The sequence below is a fragment of the Sorex fumeus genome, unplaced genomic scaffold (assembly GCF_029834395.1).
Source record: "Sorex fumeus unplaced genomic scaffold, SorFum_2.1 ptg000026l, whole genome shotgun sequence".
NCBI lineage: Eukaryota > Metazoa > Chordata > Mammalia > Eulipotyphla > Soricidae > Sorex > Sorex fumeus.
Genome location: NW_026606083.1, coordinates 14,815,206 through 14,834,510, shown reverse-complemented (window position 1 = coordinate 14,834,510; position 19,305 = coordinate 14,815,206).

Genomic DNA, 19,305 nt, shown 5'->3' with positions numbered 1-19,305 from the left:
CCCCTCCCAGACACACACAGCCTGGGTGAAGATGATGATTAAAGGCAGTGGTGATGAATAATATAGAGACGAGTTTGCTCTGAAATATTTGGAGATGGCCCCTCAGAAAAACACCCGCAATCTTCTTCAAAATGATGATGGCCTTTTATCTCCTGCGACTCAGAATCTGTTCAGAAGAGAGCTTTGAAATCTTGCATTGGGCTTTCTTCCCGGGAGTTCAGCATATCTTCTCTTGGCCTTCGGCCAATCCAGGACAGCTCAGGGATGGGAAGGGGCTGAGTTTGTTTGAAGTGTTTTGTCAATTCTGGCTTCACATGCTGGCATTCATTGCCATGTGCTGAGAGCTCTGACCAGCCAATCAGAGAGGTCTTTCATCTGAAAATAGTTTTGGCCCATGAACCAGAATTCAAGTTTCTAGTCTGCCACTTTACCTTCCTTAATAGCCACTAAAAGTCCCCAGAAACAGGAGAAGAAAAGTTGTATTTCCATATCAAATGAAATGGCTGTGATTAGGGGTCCTGCTCTGGGGATAAACATTGCCTTGAACAACATAACAGATCCTAAAGTGAGGACCACACACTAAACAAATGAGGAATCTCAGCCAAAGCCATGCAGAACCACGGCTACACTTCAACACTGCAGTATTAGAATGTTCCCCAAAAAATGAAACTTGAAAAATTGTGTGAGATGTGGAACGAAATAGCATCATTTGGGGCATACTGCTATTAAAATCCCAGTGTATCAACAAATTGCCTTATTTATTTATGTATTTTTAAATTGAATCACTGTGAGATACACAGTTACAAAGTTGTTCAGGATTGGGTTTCAGTCATACAATTGTCTATTGTTCATCCCTTCACCAGTGTACATTTCCTTCCACTAATGTCTCCAGTTTCCCTCCTCCCCCCGCCCCCCCAGACTGCCACTATGATGGGCACTTTTTTCTTTCTCTCACTCTTGTCTGTCTCTTTCTCCTCCCCCTCTTTCTCCTTTTGTTTAAGGCCTTTTCAAAAACAATTCTTTCACCCATCTCCCCCAAGAGGGCTGACAACTCTTAAATGTAAGGCTTCCACTTCCCACATCACCACCAAGGTCTATAAAATTAACTTCCCTAAGTCATCTACTGAACCAATAATTGATCGGATCAATAAGCCTCCTCCTTAAGAAGCAAACTTTGTCTGCAGAAACATAAGAAACTCCTGGAAGTGGCCGTAAGTTTACCATACCCAGCAAATTCAGTGGTTCTGAGGAAACAGAGGTGATGATGGGATTTGGGAACAGAGAAAGTGCTGGAGGCATTTTCAGAAATAGAACATCTGGGAGAAGTTGGCCCTAGAAACTGACATTTTCTACAGAAGCATCCACACACAGACCTTCCTCACAAGTGACATCCAGAAAATGAGGTGTTAAGAGGCAGAAGGGGGCGGAGCTTGTCAGTCTTCCTGTCCTACCCCTGGGGGCTGCTGTCTCTGACCTTCACACCATGGAAAAAGGGTCCTCCTTACCGCTTCCTGTGAGCAGAGACATGAGCTGTTCTGAGAAGCAGGTTCTGACATTTCACTGCGAAGTTGAGAGGGAGCATAATCTGCACCTCTGGGTGAAGACCTTCCCAGGGGAGAAGACATATGGCATGTTGAGACAGGAGGAATCGACATACCAACTGGAGAATTTTGTAGAGCTCTGCAAGAATTAGGCTGGAGCGATAGCACAGCGGTAGGGCATTTGCCTTGCGCACAGCCAGACTGGCCGAGCCAGGTTCGATTCCTCCGCCCCTCTTGGAGAGCCTGGCAAGCTACAGAGAGTATTCAATATGCCAAACACAGTAACAAGAAGTCTCACAATGGAGACGTTACTGGACCCGCTCGAGCAAATCGATGAACAACGGGAGGACAGTGACAGTGACAGTGTTTCTCTATGAGTGGGGCAGGCACTGGGGGGGGGGGGGGTTGAGCAGAGGAATATCAGGAGCAGATAGACATGGATTCTTAAAGTTCTGCTACTGTGTTGACAATAGTCTTCCTTAAGTACTGCTACTTCACTTAATGGAACCACAAATAATCCTGCCACACCCCTCCAAGGCCCTCTCCCCCACTTTTTAAACACTGTGGTTTACAAAGTTGTTAATGATAGTTTGTTTCCTCCAGCATTCTGTTAGGGTCCTGGTTGACTTGGGGGGCGGGTACGACATGTGGTGCTAGGATCAAATTTGCCCCTCCCCGCTTTTTAAGGAACTCTTATGGACGATAAGAATTGGGAGTCCATAGCCATCCACACTGTTTTCCAGACACTATTCTGTCTTGTATCTGGATTTATGTGTGTGCTTTATGTTTTTATTTGTGCAATCATGTGTATATATATATTTACATATATATTATGCAAACATGCATGTGTGAAGCAGACACTGGCAGAGAGAAAAGGAGAAAATTGGAAGGGAGGCGAAATGTAGAAGACTATAAAAAGCAGCAAGTGAGGATATTCAAGTGGAGGGACACAGAGTCACAGAATCTCAGTAACAGACCATGATTTCCACACTCTCCATCAGCTGAGATTCAAAATGTTCCTGGGAAGAGACAGGGAGGTATCAGCTCTCTGGAAATGGGATGGGAGATCAGAAGGGAAGCAACGCTGATCCAGAGTAGAAACCCTGCCCCAAGGAACCAGCAAAGAGAGGAGGGCAAGTGTTCTGCTGAAAGTGGGCCTTAGAGTTCAGAAAACTTAGTCACCAGACTCAAAGAACAGATCAAAGGAGTGGGAGGAAGCGTCAGAGGCAGTCGTGGGAAAACATTTCATCAAGCTCTGTCATCCCAAATCATCGATCATCAACTCTTGGCAAATGCACAGCCTTATGGAACATTCAGAAGCCAAAAATCCAGTTCATGGTACAAAACAGAGAGACCCCCATCTCATTTGTATCAGGGCTATAACACACACCTCTCTGTCAAGGGCTTTTCACAAGGGAGACAATTTAAAAAGGGCCACCTACCAAGGATTAGCCTCCGTCCTTGAAAAAAATCTAAAAAGAGGCCAAATTTGAGAATGGGCATTTTGTATCTACAGGGCCTCCTTAAAAGACACGCTCCATCCCCATACTCCATGCCAGGCCCCTGTGGTTGCAGTCCCAACCATACATTTACAAAAATCTGGATTAAATGTATTCCCCACCCTGGATTACTTTAAAAACAAAAACAAAAACAAAAAACTAGCTCGAGATGGACAAGTCAACATAGAAGCAAAGCTCAAATGACCTGTTCATAGGAAGTACCAGGATGATTCCTTGCTTTGAAAACACAGAATCAGGAAGATGCTTATAGAGAAATGAATATAGCTCTCTGGGAAATCACCCCCAAACCCCTCCAGATATGGGGACCCCAATATTAGATTTAGGAAATAGAGGTTTCAAGAAGAGCAAGGAATCAAGAGGAATTTTGAAACTGCAACATAGCTGTTCAAATGAATCTGCTATTATCCCACCCTTTCTAAGGAAAAGCTTTTTTAACTTTAAAAAGGTATGTCACTATTTAAAAATAGCCCTGAGTGAGAGGATTGTGGGAATGTCTGACTCATCACAATGGCAAGAAATGTCTACTGGTACCCTTTTTTCCCCCTGGAAGGTGAAAGCCTCTTTTGCATGACCTCTAACCCCCAAATCCCATTCTACCAAGACATTCAAAGCAATATGCGTAGGGGTGCATAAGGGGACATACAAAAGCACAATCATTGTAGCAGGTGATCTTGCTGTGTCTCACTTGAAGAGTGGGCAACTGAAATGTACTCGCTCTAAAACCCACATAACTCCCATGAGTATACATGCACACAGGTACAAGACGTAGATTCTCAACTCAAATAGTATGATGAATAACTTACTTTCCATAAGCAAGATTTGCTGAGCTTAGTCCTTGAAGTCACAGCTCATCTATTCCATACCTAGTTTTCCCCTGTTATGTTCAGATAACATGATTTCCAAAACCAACACTGTCTGGAGACACTCAGGTCATAGAAATGATGCATTTGCATTTTTTAATTCTAAATTTCTAGTTCAAGAATAAATTGATTCCTTCGGTTATTACAAGAAGCCTTGTTTCTTCTTCCAGATGGTCAGACTTCTCTCCAAGTCAGAACCTAAACAGGGGTCCCATCAGGACCACCCTCTTAAGATTCAAAGCACCAGACATCAGGGTCCCTATCCTCATTCCTTTAACATTCTGCCCTAGGTTATTTAGCATAGGCATCTCAACATCTGTTGATCATAATAGGACCCTGATTATGATAGGATTCTGGCAACGAGTAAGCCCTACATAACTCACCCATTCTCAGGGCCCAGGTGCCCCTACCTGCCTTTCACTTGAACTCGAAGAGTTGAACACAATGTCCAAATGTGGTAGATTGAATCAGCCCTCAGGTTCTTTGCTCTCATCCCTGGCACCTGTGGATGTTGGCCAAGGGGCCTCTATAGATGTGATTAATTTAAGGATTTTTAGAAGAGAAAGATTATCCAATGGGTCCAATGTAATCACAACAGTTATTAAAAGAGGGATAAAGGAGGAGAAAATACAAAGACAGAAACCAAAGTTAGGGTGATCAGGAAGGGGCCACAAGCAAAGAAATGCTGGTGGCCATTAGAAGCTGAACAACGTAACACACACACACACACACACACACACACACACACAGAATCAAAGATAAGTAGAAACTAGTCCACTGGACAGCTTGAAGTTGTTAGCCCAGAGGAGATTGTGAAGCTCTAACATCCATAACTATTTGAGAATATATTTGCATGGATGGAAATGTCAGTTGTGGCATTTTTGTTACCTCAGCAAAAAGACACAATCCCTACATCACTCTTAGGATGCTACTTTGAAGACCTCCAAGTCATAAAACCCAAAGGATTCTCCTTTCCCTCATCCTTCTTTGCCTCTTGGAAGGCCGCCATTTATAATAGAAGAAAGAACGTGGGATTTAAGGGACAAATTCAGATCTGGTTCTAATTAGGGTCTCTATGCAAGAATTCGTTCTTGGCATTTCTCAGAATATTTATGCTTCTCTAAATCTCAAGAAAAAAATCAGTTAAGAATCTGGGAAAGGAGGAAAATATTGTAATTCTCTAGCAAGGATCACAACTTAAGAAACATAGGAGGAAAGTTGTCTAATTGAACCAGTCACTCTTGCTTGGAGCAGTTGCCATATGTTTGGGGTATAATTGACTACTGATAATGAATCATTATAGCACATGAGATAAGTATTAGTAGGTTTTAAATCATATGTGTTGTATTTAAATCCTATCAATTATGTTCTAAGGAATAACACAATATAAGAAATGATATTAAATTGGAAATTTCTACATGTGACTTTTTAGCAGTTCTGTAACCCCCTGTCACTGTCACTGTCCTCCCATTGTTCATCAATTTGCTCGAGCGGGTCCAGTAACATCTCCATTGTGACACTTGTTACTGTGTTTGGCATATTGAACACGTCACAGGTAGCTTGCCAGGCTTTGCCATGCGGGTGAAATACTCTCGGTAGCTTTCCAGGCTCTCCAAGAGGGGCTGAAGAATCAAACATGGGTAGGCTGGGTCGGCTGCATGCAAGGAAAACGCCCTACCAGCTGTGCTATTGCTCCAGCCCCTGTGACCCCCCTAAGAGGTCCAAATAGTACATTATTTTAATAGTGGTCAATGCTGAATGCTGGAATTATCAGGTGTTTGATAATTCACTATTATTTTATAAATACCACAAAATAAAAAATTTAGGTAGCCGTAATAATGAGTAAAGTATAGAAAGGATATTAACAATATTTTAAAAATAGTTTATGATTTGGGGGACCTTCTCAAAATTCTGGTAAGTTATGTTTAAGGCTGGAGTGATAGCACAGCGGTATGGCATTTGCCTTGCATGCAGCCAGCCCAGCCAAGTCGGGTTTGATTCCTCCACCCCTCTCGGAGAGCCCAGCAGCTACCCAGAGTATCTCGACTGCGATATATTCACTATGCCAAACACAGTAACAACAAGTCTCAAAAACGGAGATGTTACTGGGCCCGCTTGAACAAATCGATGAACAACGGGAAGACAGTGTTTGTTTTTGTGTTTCTCTCAAAATTCTTGTAAGTTATATTTTATTCCTGAGACCTAAATTAGTATCATCTAGAAATTTGGAAACACTGGATCAGATCACTACCTAATCATGTACGAGGCTCAGAATCTTGGGAAAATTACTATTTTAAGTTTAAATTCCCTCTTGAATAATAAAAAAAAGACAGTGATACCACATAGGTTTGCCACAAAAGTTAAATCGAATTATATACATGATATTCTGATGTCTTGGAAATGTCTTAAAATTTTTCAAAACAGAGGTAAATTTTCATTACCTTAAATTTGGTAGTTATGATAATAAAAGTTAAGCATAAAACTTTTATTAAAAGTCAAAGATAAAATAAAATGGATTTAATCCAAATTTTAAAAAATTAAACATTTGGACCTTAAAGGACATTATCCAGAAATTGAAAATGCTACAAATTCGGAGAAAATATTGGAAAATATATATAACTGGTGTACCTCTAACCTTATTTCCAGAGCAGATAAGCTACTTTTAAACAAATCTAAACAAGAACCCCATCTACTTGTAAAAAGGCAAAATACCTAAATAGATATTTGTGCAAACATAAATGATCAATAGATACATAAAAAAGATGTTTTTCAGCATCCTTAATCATTAGAAGAATGCCAATCAAAACCACAGAAATAATCTTATGCTTATTAGGAAGGCAATAATATTAAGTTTAAAGTGGAAAATAACAAGACTGGGCAAGGACGTAGGAACTCTGGGATCCTCCTTCGCTGCAGGTACCAATATTCAATGTACAACTACAAAGAAAAACAGTTGGGCAGCTCCTCAAACTCCTCAAAGGAGCCCTAGAGGGTCAGACCCAGCATTTTCACTCCTAGTTATACATCCGAATAAATGGTAAAAAGGTAAAGGTAAAGGCCCTCCTGTTGATCGTCGATTTGCTCGAGCGGGCCCAGTAACGTCTCCATTGGAGACTTTGTTGTTACTGTGTCTGGCATATTGAACACTCTCGGTAGCTTGCCGGGCTCTCCGAGAGGGGCGGAGGAATCGAACTCGGGTCGGCCATGTTGGCCGCTTGTAAGGCGAATGCCCTACCTGCTGTGCTATCGCTCCAGCCCCCGAATAAATGAAAGTATGATAATCATTCTGCATTTTTTTAATTTTAGGTGAGAAGGAGCAGGCAAGAGCAGTATCTGCACCTCACCTTTGTTCTACTACAGTCACGTTGTCACCTACTTAGTATTCCTTTTTTCCTTCATTTTTTCACTTGCACACTTAACCTCCCCCCACTCCTTTCCTCAGGTAACCTCTGTTCATCATCAGTGGCCACTACCCCTTTTCTGTTTGTTTTGGCTGCTCCATTAATTATATATGCTAATAATGGACAAGTGACAGAACTCAGTGCTTGCCTTTTTCTTTCTGACTTATTTCACTTTACATACTTCCCTTGAGTTCCCGCTGTTTGGTAGTAAATAGCAAAAATCTCCTCTCATTATTGCCGAGTAAATGTGCCACTATATTAATGGACCGCATCATCTTTATTCAACCAGCTATCAATGGGGCGTTTTGATTGCTTCCATATTTTGACTATTTCAAATTATGTTGCAACAAATAATGGATACTTTAAAAATCCCAAACTCCAAAGAATAAAAGTAGGCACTTGAATAGATGTGTGCATTATAATATTTATTGTGACATTATTCATAATAGGCATGTGTGGGAAACAAACCTCGTGTCATATTGGTGGATGAATGGATAAACAAAATGTGGTATGTATACACAATAATATATTGTTTAGTCACAAGCAAGAGTTAAGTTCTGATGCTACAGCTAGCATCAACTTTGAAAATGTTTGAGTAAATAAACCAACACAAAGAGCTAAATATTACACAGTGCCATTTACATGAAGTATCCAGTACGATAAATTCATAGAGAGTAGATTACAGTTCCTGGTCTGGGGGATGGGAGTTCTTGCTTCTGTTGAGGTTCATGAAGAAAATGTGAGCTATAGAGCAAGGCAAGATGGTAGCACAATAACTAAGATGTACAAAATGCCATTGAACACAAATTTAAAATGGTTAAAATGGAAAAAAATTGTGTTCAATATATTTCATCACACACAAAAAGATGGAAGGGGGAACTTGAAAGTCAAAATACTATAAAGGTAAAGGTAAAGGCCCTCCCGTTGATCGTCGATTTGCTCGAGCGGGCCCAGTAACGTCTCCACTGGAGACTTTGTTGTTACTGTGTCTGGCATATCGAATACTCTCGGTAGCTTGCCGGGCTCTCCGAGAGGGGCGGAGGAATCGAACTCGGGTTGGCCATGTTGGCCGCGTGTAAGGCGAACGCCCTACCCGCTGTGCTATCACTCCAGCCCTTTGATGTGTCAAAGAATTGAACAAGTTTGGTGATATTCCCTCCAGGGCAGAGACACTATAATTGGATAACAAAGGATGATGCTCTTGTGGGTGGGATTAGTGCCCTTGTAATAAAAGGGAGTAATTGTGAAGGTTATTATCTTCACTTATCTGTCATGAGAGGACACAGCAGGAAGCAAGCATTCTGCACCCCAGAGGGGAATCCCCATAAGTGCCCAGCTATGCTGTCACTCTGATCTTGGTACTCCAGTCTCCCAAATCGTGAGGTAGGAAGTGCAGACAGTTGTAAGTCACTGAGTCTAGAACGCTTTGTGATAGTAGCTCAGACAAACACCATGAGGATGGGATCCAGGTAGACTCTCTTCTCTGGATAAACCCAGGGATAGGTATGCTGTGATGAAGGGATAGTAAATAATAACAGAGTTTGGCTAGGATGTCCCTGTACCAAATACTCCTCTGCAAACATAGTGAGCTAGCAGGCTCTGTGGTTAGTGCCTGGAACCCAACACCCTCTTCTAGTCTGAACATCCAAGGACGGAGGAGAAAATGAGCTTCAAAGCATGAAATAATTTGCCCAAACTCATTCAAGGAGATTGCAGCAGAAAATTGGAGCCAGAACCACATCGCAGGCCGATCATTCCCACAGTATCTAAATCTTTCCCATTACTGTTCCTCAAAGCCTCAACTAATCAACAGAGGTATCATTTATAGGCTCCAGGACCTCCTGAATCCTTTAGGTCTCTCTCTATCCCTCTCTCACACACATACACACACATACACATATACACACTCTCATCCTCATTTTTGGGGATCAAACCTGACAGAGCTCAGGGGATCAAATGTGGTTCAGGGAGTGAACCAGGGTCGGTCACAAGCAAGGAAAACACATTAAACTCTTCCAGCCAACCCTCCCATGCCCTTAGTTCTCTTCTAAAGAGAAATATCATATATATATATTTGGAGGGGCCATATCCAGCTGTGCCTAGTGCTTACTGCTGACTCTGCACTTGAGGATCACTCCTGACAGGCTTAAAGGAACATATGTGGTGACAAAGATCCAACCCGGGTCAGCCTTGTACAAGACAAGCACCCCACCCACCGTATTTCCAGGAGATTTTGCTCAAAGAAAGGGCTCCATGTCCAGGAGGCTCCGAAGCCATATTCCGCTCTCAGTGTTGCCCCTGGAGTGTGACTCAGTATCCCCAATCTTAACAGTGACCATTGCCAGTAGTCTTCTAGACCAGTAGTCTTCTTATGGCTTCAATTTTCTCTTTTGCAGAAGAGATTTAAGAATCTACAGAAAGTCTCATGTGTGGGACTGAGAGATTTTGGGATCTAATACTCCACCCACAGAGCAGAACCAAGGAGCCTCAACACCTCTACAACCCTTTCTCCTGTGCAAGTTTCTAAACCAGGACCACCAGAACCACTACCTCAGCCCAACTGGTGGGACCATGGCTAGACTCGGAGGAGCAGGGCAGAGGCCAGAAAGGAGAAGGGGTTCCTCTACAACACTCCTCTCCCTTTGGGAAGTCACCAAGACACTTCCAGCAGGGGTGGGGAGAGAGGGGGGATGGCTTTCAGTTGGCCCTGAAATGTCACAGGGATGCTCTATGTCTAGGTGGTGGTGAATCTTGGCTGTAAGCTCCACCTTGCTGTGGGCCTGCAGTGATGGGGACCCTGGGCTGGCAGAATTGTCACTGGAAAACACTGGCACATGGCAAGTCGCCTTCAGGGCTGCACTGAATCTCACAGGCAGGTGAGATCAAGGGAGAATGTGGAGAAGCGGCCCCAGGGCTAATGCCAGGTGCAGGAAAGTGGCCCCCTGATATCTGCTTCTCCAGCATGGGGCAGTCGGCTCTGAGGCCCAGCAAACACACCACCAACGTGAAGGCTGTGAGGAGACAAACCAGACACTGGCCTGCTGAGCTAAGGACATACAAAGGAGAAATATTTATATTCTACATTTTAAAGCACCCTCGGGGCAAGGGAGGAGGAGGCACAATATGTTTTTCATCTTGCTATGTTGAAGAACTTGGAGTACTGGGTAAGCCAAAACAGGCCAAGGAGCGGTGAATTCAAATAACGGTGGCTTTTTTTCTTCTTTCTAACAACCTGCTGGTCCACGTTGCAGACTTAGAGGCCAGAGGTGGTGGGGGTGGAGGGGGGGGCGGTCTGTGCAGACCCATGTGAGACAGGAAATTCACTGGGTAGCAAAAGTCCAAGACGGCACGAAGGAGGATTCCACGCTCCTGCTGGGGCCTCTGGATTCAGTTCCCCCATCCCGACATGGCCTACAAGCTTCAAAGGTGCCTACAAGCTTCTGTAAAAGTCACACTGATGGGCAGACAGATGTTTTCCAGAATGGGTTTACTAGGAGTCTGGGCAAATGACAGATTCATGCATAGGGGCAACTAGGAGCATTCTGGAGGACTGAAGGAAGGGAGGAATGGGGGATATTTCAGATCTGGGTTAACCTGTAATTCATTGTATGGACGGAAAGGGGGTTGTTTTCTACTAAGACTTTTGACAACTAAGACTTCTAAGACTTTTGAGCAAGAACAATGACTTTCATTTCAAGGTCCCTATGTGATTTAGAAAAGAGCCTGCAGAGTTGAGCTACTTTCTGCAGACAAAGGGCTACCCAGAGAGAGAGAGAGAGAGAGAGAGAGATATTATTTAAGGAATCAAGCAGGTAAGCCCACAGTGAATCACTCCTCCCAGCCCGATGCACAATCTTCTGCTCTGTGGGAAATTCCAGCACCCTTGAGCATGACCTTGAAGTGTGAGGGACAGAAACTGGCCTGCCAGGTGGTTTGGGTTCCAGCCATACTATTTTTCAGTCCCATAAACTTTGGCCAAGTTGTTTAATTTCTGTGAGTCAGTTTTCCTAATAAGTGAGAGAAATAATGGCGTCTTACTTCTTTCAGTTTAGAAAGCACACAGAGCCTTAATCATCTGTCAGAAACTAGACTACTAAGAAGTATTTACTCTTTTCTTCACATAATAGTCCCCAAAAGGACAGGAGAAAGGTGGCAGTGAGTATGATACAGCTCACTGTAAATACTTCCCCACGTAACATTTTTGCCATATGGTTCTAACACTATTACTGCGTTTGAATACACTAGAGCTGTACTCATTTTTTTAAATAAAAACTCTAAGATAAATTTATGAATTACTCATTACACCAGAAACTTTGTTGCTTAGACATATCACACAAGCCATACAAGGCAGAAAATGTTACATCCCTGACAGAAATGGGATTAAGAAAGGTTAAAGGATTTGTTTAATTTAGCACTGAGTCAAAGTCAGACCTCAAAGTCTGTTCTTGCAATACCCTGGACTATGGACTCAACAAATTCCATGTAGTAAATTAATCTGAATCATTGAGCGATCCTTCTGCGTGGCTGCCTAAATATCCTAAGTATCATGTACTGTCTCCATGCTGTACGATCCTCACTGTGCATGCCTAGCTAATATTTGTGGTTTAGTGAGATTCGACAGAGAAAGATGTCTTTAGTGAGACACTACAGAGAAAGATGATCTTGGAGGTGGAGTTTTTTTTATTTATTCCAGAAAAAAATGTAAGGGATAAACCTAAGTTAGGCTTCTGATAACCCAAGCCTCCAGAAACACTTGCTTGAAATGATGTTGAAAGCAGAATTCTGTGCCTTTTCTTGAAAAAAAGTATGTCAAGTAATTTTCCATACGTCAAGGATATGTACAATCTACCAGGGATTAGCAGAGTCACCATGAATAGCTCTTAAACACAGAGGAAAGTCAGTTTTCTAAGCACACCTCGGCTAATTAAAATAACTTAGAAACCTCTGAAGTAGCCAGACAATTAGCCTGAGTAAAGTAAACATGGTTTACTTGTAAAGATGGTTTCTACCATAGACTGTCATTAGGCAAATTCGATCTGCTTGTTTATGAAGACAAAGCATTTGGGCATATTTTAGGAATTTCCATCGATTATCAATAGAGTTTAAAAAGAATTTTAAGATGTTTCAGTCAGATAAATCCCAACGCTGTTATCAAAGTATTTTGGTTGATTCATACTTTCATTAAAACTGGTACTGATTGCCATCTCTAAGCCAGGTAAATATCCCAGTCTTGGAAACCTGCAAATAAGCAAAATGCAATCTCTGTTCTAAGATTTCTGCCCGGTGGGAAGAGAGCTGCCTAGACAGTGAATATCACAGATAGATCACAAGCCATGGGAGACATGATAGAAGTTCAGTGGGAGGCTGGAAGATGGTAATGTCCTCCCATGAGTATTGGACAGACCCAGAGAAAGGAAAGAAGTGATTCTGGAGGAGGTCATGCTTAAGACATTCTAGAGAATCACCTTATAAATACACAGACAGAAGCAGTAATAGAAGGAACACATAAGCAATCCTACTTGATTGGAGTACAAAACAGTAAGGAAAAATTAGAAAACGCAAGAGGAGAAGCAGAAAAAAGACAAGTCAGAGATCTGTGTCCCTGTTAAGTATAACTTGAACATTTCTTTGGAGGCAATCAGGAAACACAAAATATTTTAAAAAGGAGAGTGGCATTATATTATTTGTTTTTGAGACAATTCATTTTTAAAGGTTTTTTATTTAGCACCTTTTGAGCAGTAGGATTCATTCTAATATAAAAAAAAAACTTCCTCAAAGAACCAAGAGTCTCATGGAAAAGACTGACCAGTAAAGAGTTAACTTCAAAAATTTTTGCTGAGTGCTATGATAGTGACCTGGATATTTGAGAAAAGAACACCCAGATATAGTTGGCAAACACAAATCAGCACCAAAAATAGATGGGAAAGTGCTTCACTTCCCTGATTGTATGTGGTACAAAGTTTGAGTCTTTGCAATACAAGATGCTTCATGTAATCTTCATGGTAACCACAGAGCAAAGGCTGATAGCTGTACACAAATGAGAATTGAGGCATAAAAACACACAAAATTATCAAATCACAATGAGAGCAAGAGAAGATAGGGAATAAAGGAATTTCAAACCAGATAGCAAATAATGAACAAAATGAGAATAAGTACCACCCACAAACACTTGAAATGTAAATAGCCTAGATTTCCCAATCAAAATACACAGGATGGATTAACTATAGCACTGTAGCACTGTCCTCCCTTTGTTCATCAATATGCTCAAGTGAGCACCAGTAACGTCTCCATTGTGAGACTTGTTGTTACTGTTTTTGGCATATCGAATACTCGATGGGCAGCTTGCCAGCCTCTGCCGTGCGGACAGGATATTCTCAAGATCTCTGAGAGGGACAGAGGAATCGAACTCAGGTCGACTGTGTGCAAGGCTAATGCCCTACCCACCCTACCCACTGTGCTATCACTCCAGCCTAATGATTAACAGATTATAAAAACAAATCCCTCCAAGTGAGTCTACTAGAGACTCACTTCAAAGATAAGGGCACCAGGGAGAGAAAGTGAAGGGGAAAATATTCATACACATTGAAATGGAAATCAAAAGAAAGCTAGATTATTTTATGTATGTCAGTGTTACAATAGACTTTAAGTTAATAGTAAAATAGACTTTAAGACCAAGATTACAATAAGAGATGAGGTTATTAGGTCATTATATAAAGATAAAAGGGGACAAGCCAACAACAATCTAAATCTTATAACAAATGCAAATCAACCCCTAGCTTATAACATACACACAAGTCAATGCAAGATAAATTATACTTAAACATAAGGTCTATATCTCTAAAACTCCTAGAGGAAAATGTAGGGGGTTTTGACATAGCTCTTGGCAATCTTATATCAAAAGCTAATATAACTAAAGTGAATATAAGAATGACCAAATAAAGCCAAAGGGCTTCTGCACAGCTAAAGAAACCACCAACAAGATGAAAAAGTGACCTGTGAAATGAAACTTATAAATCATATCTACAGTAAAGGATTCAGATACAAAATATATTCATGTAAATTGAGAGCAAAAATATTCATTGAAAATGGACAGAGGTTCTGAATGTTAGCTCTAGAACCCTAAGAAAATTAACTGGCCTCTCTCTGGGCCTTAGTGCTCAGAAAGGGACATGAAAACAGTTTGGTTTGGTTTGGGGGCCACACCTAGTGGTATGCAGGACTTAGTCCTGATTCTGTGCTCAGGGGTCACTCCTGGTGGTTCTCAGGGGACAATATGTGGTGTCGAAGATCAAACAGGGACTGGTGCGACCAAGGCAAGTTCCTTATCCCCGTATTAACTCTATTCATCCTGAAAAAGTTTAGACCTATATTCTCAGGGTTCTAAAAGTAAATGACATCCTTAGAGCACTTTTTAATGGTATCTACCACATATGGAATACTATAAAAATTATGCTACAATGCCACTATTATAAAATCAAAGCACTTCATTAAATCTATGATGTTGGGTGTTGTGGTATACCAGGATACTGAAGAGAAATGCTGAGATCTAGGGGTGCACCAAAACTATGAAGCCACAAATCCCAGATACTTGTGAAAATTGCAGAGCCAGAGCAATAAGACAGCAGGTATGGCACTTGCTTCGCATGTCTGCTTTGCCTATTTGATTCCAGGCACCACATGTGTCCCCTGAGCTCTGTCAACAGGAGTGATCCCTGAGCACAGAGTCATGAGTAAGCCCTGAACACTGCTGGTATGGCCCCAAATCCAAACAAAAAGAAAAAATAAAAATACAAACAATGTCAAGGGTATGAATGGAATCTGTCAAACCCTAGATGGGCCATACAGAAATGAAGCTTCCATGGTGTGTAGGGCAAGAGGAAGACTCAGTTGTTGATAATGATTAGGGGTGAGGGAAAACTGATGGTGCAATAGAAGTAGCTGCTGAGAAACCAGAAACATTGCAAAATAAGGAGTGGGGTCAGGGGAGGTTTGGATGTGGGATCTGGATCTGTGGGGAAGGGAAAGTTAGGGGGGATGAGATCAGAAAAAAAATTGTCATGGGCCCTTCCAATGGCTATGGAATGTCTTTGGGCCTGGGAACACCACTCCAAATTCTCAAATGTTCGACAATTTCCACTGGGTTTTGAGAGGAGCCAAAGCGAGTCATGACCCCACAAGGCTGGACTCAAAATCCCTGCATGAGGGTGCTAGCGAAGGCACAGGCTTCCCCTGAGTGACACACAGCACACTGTACACGGTGCAGGCTGGGCAACCTCTTCCAGGGCAATCCCTACTGAGCTTCACGAACAGCACAGGGCAGCCACGAACACAGCCAGTTCACCCCCTTGGCAGACTCCTTGGGACATGATTTGGAATCAGAATTCCAGGTTAAAATCAACTTGTGATCACCCTGGCCCTCGTGCTTCCTCTCTAACAGGATCCAGCACACAGCACTCCCATCCTCAGATGCGTGCTGGGAGGGGGAAGACAGTAGGTTTCCTTGATGAAGGAGCCATCCTAAAGGGAGATGAAAGGGTTCTGCTGAGACTTGCCATCCTGACACTGCAGCCCTGTGTTTCCAAGCACTCAGGCAGAGTAGGGTGAACTGGGCTATTCTTGGTCTCTCTGGCCCAGGAAGTGAGTCAAGGTGGATACTCATGAATGTGTGATTTCTGTTCTCCACCAAGCAAGGACATTTCCCACCCACAACAGGTAAATCATAAAACTGATGAGATAAGGGATTAGCAATGATGGTGGGTGGTGGTTTAACCTTTACTGAGTTATTGGTAGTCTCCAGGCTCTAAGCTAGGGCTTCATGAGCACTGAGTAATCCCAAGTGATATTCGGGGTAAGAGAAGGTCTCTGTTTAGTCATGTTAGACATGAGAGGAAACGCTGCTCTCTTATTGTTAAGTGGCAGCACTGGCATTTGAATCAAGATTTCAGTTCAGAATTTTAATTCTGGGGTATCACATCAGATTCCTGAACTGCTCTGCACAGTCCACACTAGTGATTAGCAGCCTTGGTACCAAACTCGTCCCTTCAGGCATGAAAGAGAGAAGGAAGATGGCCAAGTGCAGTCTCCCAAGATAGATGAGATTCACCATCAAAGTCTGAATTCTGGGTGGTGAGAGGTGGGTGATAGCCATAATTTCTAGGCACAATTACATGCCACCTGGTCCCATTCAGTGATGCAACCCTGGACCCTCACCCCAAGTCCAACACTCAGCTTCCCCAAGATGGAGTACCAATCCCCTCTTCTGGAAGACAGACTGTCAGAGGATGATGAATAATCAAGTGAGAATTCTGTGCAATTTCCTCTTTGGTTTTGCTTCAGGAGCATTTCTTTTCCAGTGAGCGAAAACAAACAAATCAATCATCAAGTAGATATACAGCATAATCCTAAATTTAGGCCAACCAAGACTATTTGAGCATGACTGAGAAATGGGGTTTCAAGGATAATACCATTTACCCCAAAACTTGATGAGTAACACATAACTTACACAATTTAAAGGCAGGAGGATATTCAGCGAGCCTAAATTTAGACTCAGTGGATATTTAGGAGCAAATCATTGTCATGACAGTTTTTATCAGCACTACTCAATTTTAAACACAAGAGGATTTCTAGCAATTCTAAGACTGCTGGTGATTGGAGGTTCATCTCAGGCTCCTGGGTGGTTGCTAAGGATTAGCCAAAGATTTCACCTGATTCAGGTGAACCAAGAAGAGCTTATTGGAAGAGAGTCGGGGGGGTGGGGGGGGGTAAGGATAAGACTTATTGGAGATGACCTCAGGCTTTATTCCTAGCCTACCCCTGGTAGTGATCTCAGAAGTTCCTATGTGTTCTAGCTACAACTTCACCTGATGGTTGAATTTGACCTGCTAAATGATGAAGGTTATGGAATGAATAGTTGGAGCTACAGCATTTTGCAGGGGGCTTCCTAAGTGGTGTCCTCCACCCCTGAAAATTCTCAAGCAACCAGACTGTGGGATCAATGCAAGGGCCTGAGCATGACACCAACATTTTAAAATGAACTTTACACTTGGACTTGGAGGCAGACAGGTAACTTGAGGGAGTGACTATGTGAAAGCGTATAGGAGGTCTGGGGGCAATGCCAGGGAGTGTTCAGTTGCAGAGTCAGGAGTCTCCCAGAGCATTTCAGAGTGTGGCCCCAAATCCAAAAATAAAGAAACTTGAACTTGGAACAAAGACAACCACCTGAGTATTTCTTTTCTTTTTTTTTAGAGAGCAAAATTTATTAATTCAAAACATCACAGAAAAAAACTTAACAGTGAAATTTTTGTTCACATAAAATATTAATCTCACAGAATATGTTAAACTTCATTAAAATAAAAATACAAAATGAACTGTGATGTGACTCCTGCCTTTCCCCTAGTCATTTAATTCTCTTTTTTACAGATTATCAGGTTTGATTTTCTAAAGGAAATTTTCATGTATTTAAAAAATAAAAGGTGGTACAACTATGGCCAGAAACCAAGAAAATTTATTTCAAAGTACGCCTACAATAGTTGCAATTATATATGAGGTTATTTATATGTAAATTTAAATAGTTTTGTTATGTAGCTGCAGTAATTATCAAAACTAATGGTATCAGGCATCAGAGCAGTAATATAGTGAGTATGGTGATTGCCTTGCATGCAGTTGACCTGGTTTCGATCCCCAGCATCTCCTAAACAACACCAGAAGTAATTCCTGAGTGCAGAGCTAAAAGTAACCTCTGAGCACTGCTGCGTGTGCCTCCAAGAGCAAAACAAAACAAAAAACCTATTTGGTTAGTCAAAAAGATAAATACAGTAGTATAGGGCTGGAGTGATATATTGCAGCAGGTAGGGCATTTGCCTTGCACGCAGCAACCCGGGTTAGATTCCTCTGGCCCTCTTCGAGAGTCTGATAAGCCACTCAGAGTATTTCGCCCGCAGGGCAGAGCCTGGCAAGCTCCCTGTGGGGGTAGTTAATATGCCAAAAACAGTGACAAGTCTCACAGTGGAGATGTTACTGGTGCCTGCTGGAGCAAATCAATGAACAATGGCAGGAAAGTGCAGTGCTATAGTGCTATGCCTACAATACATTTTTTTTTCATTTTGACCATTGACAGTATAACTTTTAAATCTGTTAATCACTACATGTAATTTTTTAAAATTTATTTATTGAATCACTGTGAGAACAGTTACAGAGCTTTCAGGTTTAAGTCTCGGTCATACAATCATCAAACAGCCATCCCTTCACCAGTGCATATTTTCCACCACCAAAACCCCAATATACCCCCCCATCCCACCCCTCACCCTAAGGCAGATGATTTCCACTTAACTCCCTCTCTACTTTGATTACATTCATTATTTCAACCAAAGATGCACTATTATTATTCGGAATTCCCCCCCCCCCCCCAAAATCAGACCTGCTGAAAAGACATCGTGAAGTAATTTGTTTTCTATTGCTGGTTATGAAGAGCATATGATGTCGCATGGGCTGCTCGATTTTGGGTTTCTGATATTTTACTAATTAAGTGGGCTGGAGCGATAGCATAGCAGGCAGGGCGTTTGCCTGGCACGCAGTCTACTTGGGTTCAATTCCTCCGCCCCTCTCGGAGAGCCCGGCAAGCTACTGAGATTATTCCGCCCGCATGGCAAAGCCTGGCAAGCTACCTTCGACATATTTGATTTGCCAAAAATAGTAACAACAAGTCTCACAATGGAGACATTACTGGTGCCCGCTTGAGAAAATTAATGAACAATGGGAGGACAGTGCTACAGTGCTACTAATTAAGTCTGGAGGGATTTCCGCCAAAAGCCACATTGTTCCAAGATTGGTTTGTGTGCCTCTGGGTCCATGGCCATGCCAGAAGAGATGCTCGTGGGGGCAACTCATGGTCTCAGTTGGGCGGGAAGGACATGCTTGTTCTGCCCCCTATTCCATGAGGCTGCAGTTGTCCTGTTACCACCAGCTCATACCTGCTGTTCAATAG